Source organism: Cupressus sempervirens, chromosome 6 (genome assembly GCF_028749045.1).
Source record: "Cupressus sempervirens isolate cs-2001-9-10 chromosome 6, ASM2874904v1, whole genome shotgun sequence".
Taxonomy (NCBI): Eukaryota; Viridiplantae; Streptophyta; class Pinopsida; order Cupressales; family Cupressaceae; genus Cupressus; species Cupressus sempervirens.
In genome coordinates this window covers 216,860,629-216,875,437 of record NC_143123.1, presented here as the reverse complement: position 1 = coordinate 216,875,437, position 14,809 = coordinate 216,860,629, and positions in this window count along the sequence as shown.

Genomic DNA, 14,809 nt, shown 5'->3' with positions numbered 1-14,809 from the left:
CTTTCATTTAAATAACCTTTCTCATTTTTGCACACATACATGATTAAGAATTTTAAAAGTAAAACATCACACCACATAAATAATATAAATAATGTCTAGTCCATCAAATAATGTCTCAAAATATCGAGTCATAATATGTCAAAATATAATGTATCAGCCGTGATATGATGGATCAGGGCAAGGTCTCACACTCTCAAATAGGTGAAAGTTGGGAATTACAAAAAAATTAAGCCAAACTAATAGTTCAATGTAATCTTTCTCTATGTCAGTGTAATTTAGTCATAATAGTTCCATATAGGAACTAGAGATCAATCTCCCTTGGTAGGAAGTCTTGAGAATGTTCCCATGACCACAACAATGTAGACAAAGTAAAAATTCATGTAGAATGGTGTTAATGTTCCCACATGAACCAATTATTCATAGAGTGTTGTACTTATAATATCTCCCTAGTAGATGGGTATCTTGTTATCAAAGATCTGAAAGATAAACTTATATGTCTAGGGTTCAAAATCACTAGATTTCTTGAGGCCACAAACTCTATTAAGGAGTGTTATAAAATCATTAACTTCTTGTTTGAGGTAAGCTCTCTGCATTTTTCTGGGCCATCTAGAGAAATTGGATCTCTTTTTATCCAACCACTGATCATTTGTGTGTCTTTGATAATCTAGTTTTCTTTGATTCCATAGTTGAAGAGACATCTCTTTAGAAAAATCTATATATTCCAAATTTTGAGGCACCCTGAAGATTTTCTCAATAACATCCAGACCCAAGCTGATAATGAATTTTCCATCTGCATTCTTGATTTTTTTTGCCTTAGATTTGAAAAGTTGAGCACATCCCAAGATGAACTCAGGTTCCAAGGAAGCCTTTGAAAATGTGGGCACTAGACGAATGTTACTCCTTTTGACATGTTTCATTTCCTTGTTGGAAAGAGCTTCAATTTTCTAAAAGAAATCACCCATACCTACATGCCCAATCTTCATATCTAATGCTTGATCTAGAGGAGATGAAACAAGTGATGTAGTTGTGGAAGCTGGCAACTCCTTCTCAGACTGGTATTTCATCTTCCTTTTAGATTTTGATAGAAAAAACATGTTTTGTGCCACAACATGGAAATTCCAAAGACTAAATACATCATCTAAAGGGAATGGTTCCATGAAGATGTTTAAGATTTTCATTGGAAAAGGTAGATCTATAAGGAAAAAGGTGTTTGAAGTATTGATTAGATACTCATAGAACACGTGATGGCTAGAAGTGATATGGAAAGTGTATGTATTTGGAAAAAAAAGGGCCAAAATTAGATTTATAAGGATGAATGGTATGCATGAAAAGATGGGAGTTTGTTGTTTGGAAAATAATGCAAGTTAAAAGCATAGGAATGTGTGCAAAATGATGACTTTGGTATTTAAAAGAGTGTCCTTTTACCAAAATTGGATTCTCTAGAGGTTATTACATGTGGTAAAAATGAATCATTTTTACTTGAGGTAAACATGTGATTTGGTTTGGAGGATGTAATTGCATGTGTTGGAAAATGGCTGAAATATGGATTGGCATGGAAGGTGAAAGCATGCATATGCACTTGCATTCTTGGATAGGAATCTTAAACTTGCTTCCAAAAAGAAAACACACCAAGAAATCAAACAAACAAGAAAAACTAATAACAAAAATAAAAAACATACCTCTTGCTATTGACTCAGACATGACAAACTTCAAGATATCCCTTTACATACAATTTCCTTTTTGGAGTGTGAGAGAGTTTTAACATTTGCAAGTGAGAAGATTTCACACTTATTTAAAGAAAAATTACGAATAATATGGGATGTCTTTGAAAAAATAGAAAAAGATGAGCCATATAAACATAAGCAAAGATGAAATATTCTACTTACTTGAAGCTCAAGGAGCTAAAAATGGAGGAAAGAGAAGTTGAAATGGAAAAGTCTTCTCCAAAATTGGGTTCTCCAAGTGCAAACACATGCAATTTAATTTAATAGCTTTTGACCAATTAAAAGTTGCAAATGGTAATCTCTAAGATCAAGTACGTGAATGTTTTTTCATGTAAATATCAAAATGCAAGCTGTCAAACCCTTTAGATGCAAAAGGTTTTAGTAAAATCCATGTTCTTGGGCATTTTTGGAGAAAAACATGCCCTTGAGATGCACAAGCATGAGACATTTTTTCTATTCTTGGTAAAAAAAGTGATCTTCACGTGCATTTACATGCAAAAATGTGCCCTACAAAAGCACTTTCATGAGTTGGAAACAAGGAATCCTGGGCATTTTTGAGCAAAACATGCCCTTCAAATACAAATGCATGAGGTGTTTTGGCATGAAATGAGTAAAAACATGGACTTGAGAGGTGATAAAATGTATTCAATTGCTCAATTAATCTTTAGAGATGTGACTACATGCTTTATTGTTGCCTTATACTCCAACATTTTTTCTTGGAAAGCAATGTCAGACTCTAGGTGTAAACATGTGTTATTTTTTCTTTTATTTACAATTTTAGCACAAATTTCACCCTAGGAAGTGTATTACATGCAATGTATGGGCTGCATTTGTGAAAATATGCTTTTAAAATGACTTTTACATGCATGTATTGTGTTCAAGAGGCAAACCACACTCTTGGAGGGCATTTGCATGTATTGTTTTTGGTTGAAAATTCTCATTTACATGTAGATCAAACTCTTCAAAATCCATTAAATATTTAAAAACACACATTTTTATTTTCCCATGTTGAACACTTGCCTCCAAAGAGAAAAACACACTACATGTGATCTTTTTCCATGTAGAAAGGAGTTTTGATGTAAATTAGACTCTTGGAAGTCCATTACATATTTAAAATGACACTTTTTTATTATTTTCCTTCGTCAATATTTTCCATTTAAGTGCAAAAATCACACTCTATAGATGCAATTGTGTGAAACACATTTGGAAAAAGCCACATTGTTGAGTTGAGCAACTTAAGTGATCTATTTAGGATATGACTAATTTATTATTGAGTAAAAATCACTTTAAATGGACCAAAAAAGAGTATTTACAATATACAGTTTACATATTGTGTAAATATTTATTTAAAAGCAATATTTTACTTAGATGTTTTAAATAAAACATTAAAGTAAATCTCAACAACAATTTAGGCTATATAGTGCACTATAGTCACTTAGTAAAAAAATGAAAAAGTAACTCAACATGAAAATATAGCATTAAGTGCACTATAGTCACTTAAGTGATAAAGTAACTTGAAAACATAACATAAAGTGAATTTATGTTATATTTTTAAAAAAGTGAAACTCAATTATGAAATGTAACATTCATATTTTAAATATGCAACCGCACCTAAAGAGTCCACCTTTTGGACACTTAAATAATCATATATTTTGACTACTAAGTTCGATAAAGTCCTAAGATATATTGAATTGATGGAAAAATCAAAAGTAAGAGATTGAATGAAACAAAAAGCTTAAATAAAACTAAAAAAACTCAAAAATGTAAATAAGGACTTTGAAGGATTCAAAAATCAAGCACAGGAAGACAAACTAAAGAAAAAAAGGACTTGATGAAAGCCTTCAGTAAAAGGAATCACTATGAAAATTGGGGTTGATTGATTGAACAATTAGAGAAATGTGAAACTAAGTTCAAAAACTTTCATGTTGCTACCTCCATTTTGTAGTGATAGAATGAAGGACAATATCCTTAAAAGATGTTCGATTTAGATTACAAAAATCCACATAAATGTGGATCTTGCCATTCTTTTTTTTTTATAGGAATGATGTTAGCTACCCATGTAAAATGTTGAATTGGGAAAATTATCCTTGCATCCAAAATCTTTTGAATTTCAAAGAAGATAGTGCCATAAAGCTTTGGATTATATTGTCTTTTCTTTTGTTTGAATGGAGCAACACTTGTCTTTAGATGACTTTCATGTTTTAATACCTTAGGATGAAAAGACTTCAGGTCAATGTATGAATATGCCAAAACATCCATGTATTCATACAATAGATTAGTGAATTAATCCCTTTCTTCAGGTGTACAATACTTTCCAATATTCAAAAAATTTGGATCAACATTTGATTCCAAGATTGTGCTTCTCAAATTCCATGGCAGAGCTAGACCCAGCTTCTTGTCGATGCTTAACATAATGATCATATTTTCCAAATAACTATTCTAGAGAGTCCAAACAATGAGAATCTTGTTACATTTAAGATTAATTAATTCTTCACCTATGATAGGATTTTAGCCAGAGGCATTCTCTTGCAGAGGTGAGCTTCTACCTTATAAATATAACTCATAAATTTTTTATTTGTCTCCAAGAAATTCATAATCCAGTGATCATCATTGAAAATTTTCCATTGCTCACAATTATGTGGAATACTTGGGTGGAAAAAAAATTAAATAGAATATTCATCTTGTTCAAAAATCTCATGTAGAATTAAGAGTGTTGCTTAAAAATCAAGAGAATTACCTTTGACATTAAATTCTCTTGGAACTTGTTACCCATGTTTTGGTCTAATCCTTTTGCCCCTATATTTTTATTTTTTATTTTCTTTTCATGATGTTATCCATCTTGATCCGCACCTTGAATTTGAACTCTTGAACCAACTGGTTCAAGTTTCAAGGTTCAAAGGTTCGAGTTGCCTTGGTCTTTTTAGGACATCCATGGTCACACATTTCTCCTCGTCATCTTTCCTTGAACCTAAACCTTGAACTTGAACTTATGAAGTGATTAGTTCAAATTTCAAATTTCATTAGTTCAATTGGCATATTGTTTAAATCCCAAAAACACCTATGGTATTGCTGGATTTTGATGCTCTTCTTGAAGTTGCACTTTGAACTGTCAAGTGGTTCAAGTTTAGGGTTCATAATAGTCAGATTTCTCTCATCATATCTCCACATTTTAGACTATCAAACTTGAACCTCGAACCTTTCTCATGGTTCAGGAGTTCAAAGTTCACTAGTCTGAAAGATGTACAAATAATGACAAGTGAGTACAAAGATTATCAAATCTTTACCAAGAAGGCAAAAAAGACATGCATTAATTGCTAATTGGTGCGAAAGGTGGTAGAGTGATTTGGTAGGTGGGAAGCTAAAAAATGATCATCAATGATTAATAAACCCTATCAAATCAACACTTTCCTCATTTATTCATGATGTATTCTCCTACTTAAACTGTTAAAAGTTTCCCTTTTTCCTTATTCTGCCATCACCGTATGAGGTAAGAGTTCTAATTTTTCTTGGAGATGCAAGGTTTCGTTTCATAATCATTCATCGAGAGATTTGTGATATATTCCTCTTGGTGAGTTTCATTCTTTTTCCTCATTAGCTACTATTTTATTCTTGCTTAAATGTAAAGATAAAATTTGCTAGTCCTCTTTTATTTTATCTTTTCCTTGCAGATAAAATCAAAATTTTTCACTCTATCACAGTTGTTTTTTGCCCTAAATTACCTTAAAAAAAAGGACCACCACCCTTATCGATTTCTTACCAAAACTGGAAGATACCTTTCTGCTAATGAGGATATTGGGAAACTAATGGAAAGGTTCTCAAAACCTAAGCCCAAGTCGATTGTAGAGAAGGTAGCTATGAGTGGATTGTTGCAAGCTGGGGGTTTTCTTAAAGTGGTTCCTTTCCCAAAACTGGTTTTGGAATATAGAAACAAGTATGATGTGATCGAAAGGTGCATTAGAATGCATATAGGGGAAGCATTGGTGTATGTAAATAAAGGTACGGTCATGGGTGCACTAAGGATCCCTCCAAATGAGGAATAAAAATCTTGGACCATCAGCTTGTTTAATTCCCAATTTGTCGTTGGTACCAACAAGTTTAATAATGTCATTGCTAAAAATTAGTTTCACAAGCCTGAAAAAGGAGGTTCTCGCCTTCCTCACCCTTGACACTAGAACATATGATTCCAGAGGTTAAAGACATAATTACCCTCCTGAATAGAGTCAAGGGAAACACAAATGCCTTTTTCTAGGAAAATTAGATGTTGTTCTTTGTTTAGACCATTCTAAGTGAAGGTAAATTTATCGACTGGGATGAGATTATAGCATACAAATTACATGAAAAGATTTCATAGGTATCCAAGGCTTTTGTTTTTTATATGACCTCTTACCTATTTTATATTCTAGCTTGTTGTAAAGAGTGGGAGGGCTTTCCTCACCAAGATTGGGTAAATAACATGGTTATCTATGATTATTTTCCTTTTCTACAGAAGGAGAAATACCTTGCAGATTTTAAGAGGGTACAAGATACTTTTCTTGCCAAATTGGTTTTTGAACTCCAAGGTAAAGAACACAGGAGGTTGATTAGTGAGCTGACCCATTTCATTGCCATCTATGATAGCTTTTTTCACCTAGTTCCCCAAATCCACGTATATAATTGTTGGTGGGTATGAAGGTAAACCCCTAAAGCTACCTAGATAACGTATGGACTGCTATATTCTGGTTGAGGTTTGCAGATAAGTGGTAGAGGTGGATACAAATTTTAAGGCTTAGAAAGGTTCTAGATTCACCTTCCCCATTGAACTTGGCCATTATCGATGCAAAAGAATTCAAGATGCTTTTGAGTTAGAGCTTGAACTGGAGACCATGAAATTAGCTACGTACCCTACTTGCTCTAGATTTGATAGCAAAGGATTTGCACAAGCTCAATTTGAGTTGCACCCATATTTTTCCCACATCCCTTAGATGGAATATTTCTGGGTAGATTGTGAAGAAGATTATGAAGTAAGGAAAAGGTGGTGGACTAGGTTCACTTTGAAAAAATCAAAGAATTCAAATTGCATATGAATATAAAGGGTGTTGAAGAACATGAAAACAAAAAGATAGTGGATCCCCTTTATGCCACTCAAGTCAAGGCTTTTCCCCTGGTTGAGTTAGATTGGGATTTTCCTGATCAAGATGACCTTCAAGCCATAACTCTCCCAGTCATCAAAAGAACCAAGAACTGGCTGGAAGATAAGAGGAAATCCAAGTTAGGATAGGCTGAGTTAGACCTCCAAAAAGACTCAACTAGTTCCAAGTCAATGTTGCCTATTCATTCTATTGATAAAGTTGTCACATGTTCCTTTGGAGGTGCCTTGCACCTTGAACTTGGAATTAGATCTACTATTTTAAGTTTAGTTCAATTTTTACCTCTATCTAGGTGGACTTATTCATGCACATAGAGGAAAAGTTCTCAACAAACCATAATGACTAACACTAGTATAGAACCAATTGACATTGAAGTCATGGATGAATCTATTGTTAATCTAATCAAAACCAATGAGAAAAGAAACTAGAAAGCCATGGGTGGAGCTAACACCTAAACTCTTTAGCTATTGCAGCTTCCCTTATTCTTCAGTTGACTCCACCTAAGAGTGATTCTTCAACCCCAAATCAGTTTGACCTATTTGTAAGCAAGAAAAGAAGCATAATTCATGTAAATGTTTTAGTGGAAGACATGGTCGAGAAATGTCTAGGAAAAATGCCTAAGAGAAAAAGATCCAAGATAGAAATCCTATTAAAAATCGATGAGAAATCATGAAATTGGGTGGCTAATGCATAGAAGACCTTTGTGGATAAAAACCTTGATGATATAATACCCCAAGATTATATTTTGGAAAAGACTATACTTGGACCAAAATCTAGAGCCGCTGATATGAAAATTCTTGATGTTGGTCATACGAGAGTCACTAGCCAATTTGGATGGATTGGAAGGAAAAGAAAGAGTTGAAATAGTGTATCTAGTTGTTGGTAGAATACATCCATATAGTGAAAACTGATGAATTTGAAGCACAACCTAATGTCATTTCTATGGTTTACATCACTTCCCCTGCAAATCAACAATTCATTGACTAGGTGAAGAGAGACAAGTTAGTCTTCCATGCTTTTGATGAATGGATTGAATCAATTATCTCTTCTAAAGTCAACTACATCTCATATCTTGTTGAGACAAAAACAAAATCTAATCAACTGATGATAGATCTAGAATCAAAGCTAAGTGCTTGGGAAGTAGAGAAGGAGAAATGGGATGAAGTTATCATCAACATGACCAAAGTTCAATAATATGGAACATATTAGTGTTGTTAGAAACAATAGTCCACCAAGATAACGGGGGGGGGGGAGGGGGGTGAATCAATTATCCAAAAATGAAACCATTTATCCTCTTTAAAAAAACTTAACCATTCAACCAAAGTAAACAACAACCATACAAAGATGCACATAAACAATTACACTAGATTTGTTGACTAGGGAAACCCTTGATCAGAGGGAAAACCCCAGTAGGAATGATGCTCACAAGATTATGTACTAATATAAATATTCCTTTTTAGAGGATGGACCTTGTTAAGATTCTATTACAACATTTAGTACATATGAGTGCCTATTAGGAGACTTTGAATCCCTGTTAGGAGTTGTGCCAACCTTGTTAGAAGTTGTATTACAATGTATGCAAGATGAGCCCACTGCCCAAACATGCAATTTCAATTACAAGAAGAGCTCATTGCTCAAACATGCAATTTACTATTATGTTCTTCTTTTCTTTCTTCTATCAATAGAACCAATCACTATCAGACCTTGTAGACTAGGTCACAAACCTTAGATTCAAATATCAAACCTTGGATCACTCAACAAAACCTTGGTATAAAGGAAAGACAATAAATTTCATGTTAGGGCAATGAGCTCTTATCATTAATAAAAAACCATACATTATGATAAAGGAAAATGTCCTTCCTCTATACCAAGTCCATAATACAATTTCTTGAGTCAGCTGGTAGACCTTCTCAATTAATTATTATAGGACCACATTAAGAACATGTTACACTTAGTGATAGCTTTAACCTTCTGCCTTGCAACTTGAATATCTTTCCATACATATAATATTATGATGAGCGAACTTAGCTACGTCATCACCAATATGTCTTCTTTAGATTGTCAACCTCAATTCTCAAAATAACAACTCTACTAAGAGATATAGAAAGTTTACCAGAACATGGCTTTGTAAACTCTATCTCAGAACAAACATCATCAAAACTTACATAATTTCTTCTGGACTTATCATTTCTTCATCTGACATTAGTTGCATATACTAGATACTTAGAAGTATATCTCATAACATAAGATAGTTAGAATACTCAACTAGCTATCTGTACCAACTTGATCTTTCTATTGTTCTTCTATCAGATACCACAGAAAACTACTATGTTGACATCAATGAAAAACTCAATCATGAATGTAACATATCATCATAGTAACATATCTACAATACTCCCCCATAAGAATATCATCAAAATTCATGCTTCCAACAATCTCTTAACAATCTACCCTTTTGGCATTGATGGCAACATAAATGAAAACCATCTAGTTCCAGGAATACCAACAAAAGACTATTCATCTTCTTTTCAAATCCTCTTCATCAATCATTCTCCCTTATTGATATACCGCAATGTTCTTTCTGTCAAACTATCATTTCATGTTGTACTTTTTTCAAACATACTGTATTCATGCTGAACTTCCCCAATTGTCATGCTGTACAAGTTTTTCATGCTGAACTTCTACCCCATTGACATCAATGTCAAAGGTTTCAATAACCAATCTTTATTGCATCAAAATCTACAACAAATGATTCTTACGTAGCTCAAGTGTCCAAAGACATTGTTAAAAAAAAATCCAACAAGAGTCCTAGATGACTTTTTCCATCTCAAATACTCCCTCATACAAGAAGCATTAACATTCAATCTAGACAATAATGTTGCTCTATTACATTGGACTAATGCACTCTTGCATCTCTAATCTGATGTAGGAAGGGGCATAACCCCAAACATACCTTGCAAATACTCAAAAGTCTCTTTGGGAAGAGGCTTAGTGAATATATATGCAATCTTCTCTTTAGTGCTCACATACTCTAGTCTAATTTCCTTTTTTGCAACTTTCTCTCTCAACATGTGATACTTAATAAAAATGTGCTTAGTCTTCGAATGCAACATTGGATTCTTAGACATATTTATCATGCTTGTGTTGTCACAATGTATAACAATAGGTTCATTGATCTCTATCCTTATATCCTTCAACATCTGCTTCATCCAAACAACTTGATTTTGATTGTTTACTACTGCAACATATTGTGCTTCCACTATACTTTGTGATGTACAATCTTGCTTCTTACTTAACCAAGAAACCAATCTTGCCTTGTTCCTTAAAACTTCACCTTGTTCATTCATCTTGTTCCTGAATACCCATTTAGTTCCTATCACATTCTTGTCTGGTGGTCTAGGAACCAACTCCCATGTCTCATTCTTTACTATTTGATCCAATTCCTCTTTCATAGCTTGTTTCCAATAATCATCTTTACATGCTTCATCTACATTCTGGGGTTCAAATTGAGATATCAAATGTAGTTCTTCATTGACTTTGCTTCTTGTCATCACACCTTTATCTTTGCTTCTGATGAATTGCTTGGATGGGTGATTCTTTATCATATTCTTTCTTGAAGTAGGAGTTGCTATCTCAACTCTTGGCTCTACTGAAGGTTTCAAGCTTTGTTCCTACCTCGGGTCTCCTTCATTATATAAATCATTGTTAGTCTCAAGAAATACTTCATCATTCCTTGGCTTAGTAACAACATCATCATTTGAATTGTAATCAACTATTCTTTCTTGTATCCTAAATTTCTCATTAATTCTCACATTTGCACTTTCCATAATAGCTACCAAAGCTATCTTTTTAGATAATTGTTCTTCATTAATTAATCTAGACTTATTAACACTATCTTTCAAGGATCTTTCCTTACTTTCTCTAAATTTTTCAACTTTATCAGAAAGTAGATTCTTTCAAATTTTTCTTAATCTCTTAGGACATCAAGATGAAAAATGACCAAACTCTTTACATGTCCAACAAATGAATTTTTTTATACCTTATGGTTCTCTCTTTGTAAGTAGATCAATACCTTCCTTTATCTTTATATCTTCTTCTAATCTAGATCTATCTCTAGTTGTGTTACTGTTCTTTTGTATACAATAGAAGGATTCTAGATCTGAAAACTCAATACTCTGCTCTTTACACAAATTTGATAACTTGCCAAGAATTTCCATCATTCGGGTGTAGAAATTTATTTTGTCAGATGTAGGACTATATTCCTTCCTAAACATGCTCGCTATGGATCTACTAAAGTTGTTAAACTTTATCTTCAAGGACCTGAGGCTCTAATACCAATTGTTAGAAACAATAGTCCCCCAAGATAACTGGGTGGGGGGGGGGGTGTGAATCAGTTATCCAATAATTAAACCATTTATCTTCTTTAAAAAAACTTAACCATTCAACCAATGTAAAAAACAACCATACAAAGATGCACATAAAAAATTACACTAGATTTGTTAACTAGGGAAACCCTTGATTAGAGGGAAAACCTTGGTGGGAGTGATGCCCATAAGATGATGTACTAATATAAATATTTCTTGTTAGAGGATGGATCCTGTTAAGAGTCTATTACAACATTTAGTACATATGAGTCCTTGTTAGGAGACTTTGAATCCCTATTAGGAGATTCCATCCCTGTTAGGAGTTGTAAGATGAGCTCACTACCCAAACATGCAATTTCAACTACAAGAAGAGATCATTGCTCAAACATGCAATTTACTATTATGTTTTTCTTTCCTTGGTTCTGCCAACCAAACCAATCATTGCTAGGCCTTGTAGACTAGGTCATGAACCCCAGATCCAAATATCAAACCTCAAATCACTCAGCAAAACCTCAACAATAAAGTTTCCTTCACTTCCACTCTACTTTTCTCACTTTCACAATCCACTCTTACTGCTGCTTATCATTAATAAAAAACCATACATTATGATAAAGGAAAAAGTTCTTCCTTTATATTGAGTCCATAATACAATTCCTTGACTCAGCTGTTAGACCTTCTCAATTAATTATTATAGGACCACATTAAGAACATGTTACAGTTAGCAATAGCATTAATCTTCCGCCTTGCAACTTGAATATGTTTTCATACATGTAATATTATGACAAGCAATCTTAGCCACATCATCACCAACATGTCTTCTCCACATCCTCAACCTTGATTCTTAGAATAACAACTCTGCTAAGAGATATAAAAAATTTAGAAGAACATGCCTTTGTAAACTCTATCTTAGAACAGACATCATCAAAAATTACATAACTTCTTCCATACTTATCATTTCTTCATCCGACATTAACTACATATACTAGATACTCAAAAGTATATTCCATAACATCGAATAGTTAGAATACTCAACTAGTCGTCCATACCAACTTGATCTTTCCGCTATTCTTCTATCAGATACCACAAAAAAATGCTATGTTGACATCAATGACAAATTCAGTCATGAATGTAACATATCATCATAGTAACATATCTACAATACTCCCCCATAAGAATATCATCAACATTCATGCTTCCAAAAATCTCTCAACAAGTGTTTGGTAGAAAAACCAAATCCCAACATAGATGTTGATTTCCTATATTTATCCATAACTAATATAGAATGGAGGAATATGGTAATTGAATAGTTCCTAAATGAGTGTTTAGAGTTAATTAAGGAATTTGAATATCTAAAATAGATTCTAGATAACGACATCAAATACATCAATATTGAGATTATGGGGAATAAGGATCATCCTGATAAAGATTTAAGGGAAACATGTGTTGCCTGACAAGATAAGTTAAAGATCATGAAATAAGCCAAGGAGGTCTATATCACAAAGTTCATCATTAAAGCTTGGGTAGATTCTATGATGATAATTTTTGATGATCAATTGACAGTTCAAGACAAGAAGCTAGAGCATGTTCCCAGAGTGATTGCTATTTGGCAATTGAGAAAAGGGCAATTGGGTGTCCCACAGTGGAAGTAAATCATCAATTTTGAAGTCATCTACAAGGAATGGAAGGAAGCAAGTGGAAATGCACTCGTAGAAAAAGGCCATCAAATTGATGTGAGCAATGTAGCTAGCAGTTAGATCAAAATTAGGGGCCCTCGACTAGTAGTTGTTTCTAATTGTTCATTAGTTATGTTTAGGCTTTAAATTTAAAAACTTTTTGTTTGTTAATAAATCCACGTAGAATTAGTTTTAAAACTACTTTTGAAAGCCCTGTGTGGCTATATATATTATTTTATTTGATAGACCCTAGGTCGATTCTCTAGACATAATTTTGAAAGATAGTTATAATAATTTCTCAAAGAAGACATCTTGATAAGTGTTATTTTTCATATTGATTTAGGATCATCCTTAGTCTTCTTGCATCACCTAAAAATATTTGTATTTTAGTCATTTCTATTTTAATAAGGACTGGTAGATAGGGTGGTTACTATTTATGGGAACTTTCTATTTTTAGTAAGTTTTTCATATGAGCTCAGAATGTTCTCATTTTCTACAGGAAGGTTCATTTTAAAATTGTAAGCCTACCATAAAAAAATATCATTGCTTAAGCATAAGTATCAGAGAAGTTATTACAGATTTTCGGTGGAAAAATTTGCTGAAAAATCTTCAGGCTCACTATTGGAGGCCTTAGAGTGCCCAAATGAGGTTTGGAAAGTCGATGGAAAGGTGCTAACACCATTCCAAGCCTATAAATCAAGAGTTGGCATTTCTGAAAAGTGGTTATAATAGCTAATCAGAGCAATAGTTCGTGAGTTAATATGGCCTTTGGAAGTTGGGCTATCGAAATTTCTAAAATAATTATGTCAAAGATGTATTTGGCTAGGTATTAAGTTTGAGTATCTAGAACCTTCCTGGGTGGCATACAACTGCCTATTTAAGAAAGGCCCAAACATTGTCTAGAATAGTTCTGGGTGATAGTTGGCAACTTGTCTTGCAAATTATTGTAATGAAGGCACCCATGTGGGTTAGCATATTGTACTTATGAATTCTATAATTCTGCATTTGCGGTGCAAAGAAGAAGTCCACATTTTGTTCTCTCATTTTTTGTTATTACTATGTTTCTGTTATAAGTTTATGGCATTAAGAGGAGCTCCCTACATCACATATGAGTTGATAGAATATAGTGATGAATTTGTTGGTTCCTCATGTGGTGTTATCATTAACTTGAAATCTTATGGTTCTTGGTTATCTGATTTGATTTCATAAGAAATATAATCTTGATTGTGGTAACTGATTTCTTCTTTTCTCGATGAATGACATTCAAATTGATTATGTTCAATAATATAGATCAATTTATGTGATTCATTGTTATATGAGTCTTAAGTCTCATTCATGAAAATCATCTCATCTTTAGCGATGCTTTTACATGTTGATGGAAAAGTGTTTTGACTACCTTTCATTCTTTCTGGTTAAAAGAGAAGATTTAATTTCATTCTATTGAAATAGAAGAATTTATTGCCAAACTTATTTTGGAGGGAGTTGTGCCTCTAAACACAAAGAATTAAAAATCAAAGATCTCATTTTTTGTGGAGTGGTTTTTCTTTCCGTCCATATGTACTACAATAAAAGGGAAAAACTATTCACTAACATAACCATAGAAATATTGAAGGCCTCAAATCCATCAATAGAGCCCCAAACCAAGTTTCTATAGTGCTTAAGCCTCTCGTTCTTTGTTTGGTACTAGTTTTGAACTTGACACAACACGAGCTCAACATCACCTCAAGCATGCAAATTACAAACTCCCTTATTCTCTGCAACATAAATACCAAGTATCATGCTTCATACTCTACAATTTTGTTAGTGTTATCAAACTATAGTTTGAAACAATAAGAAAAAATTTCTCCTTGGGACTAAGATTAAAATAGCTCCAATGCCAGCATTGGTAAATGTACAACTGCCATCAAACTCTAATGCCCATA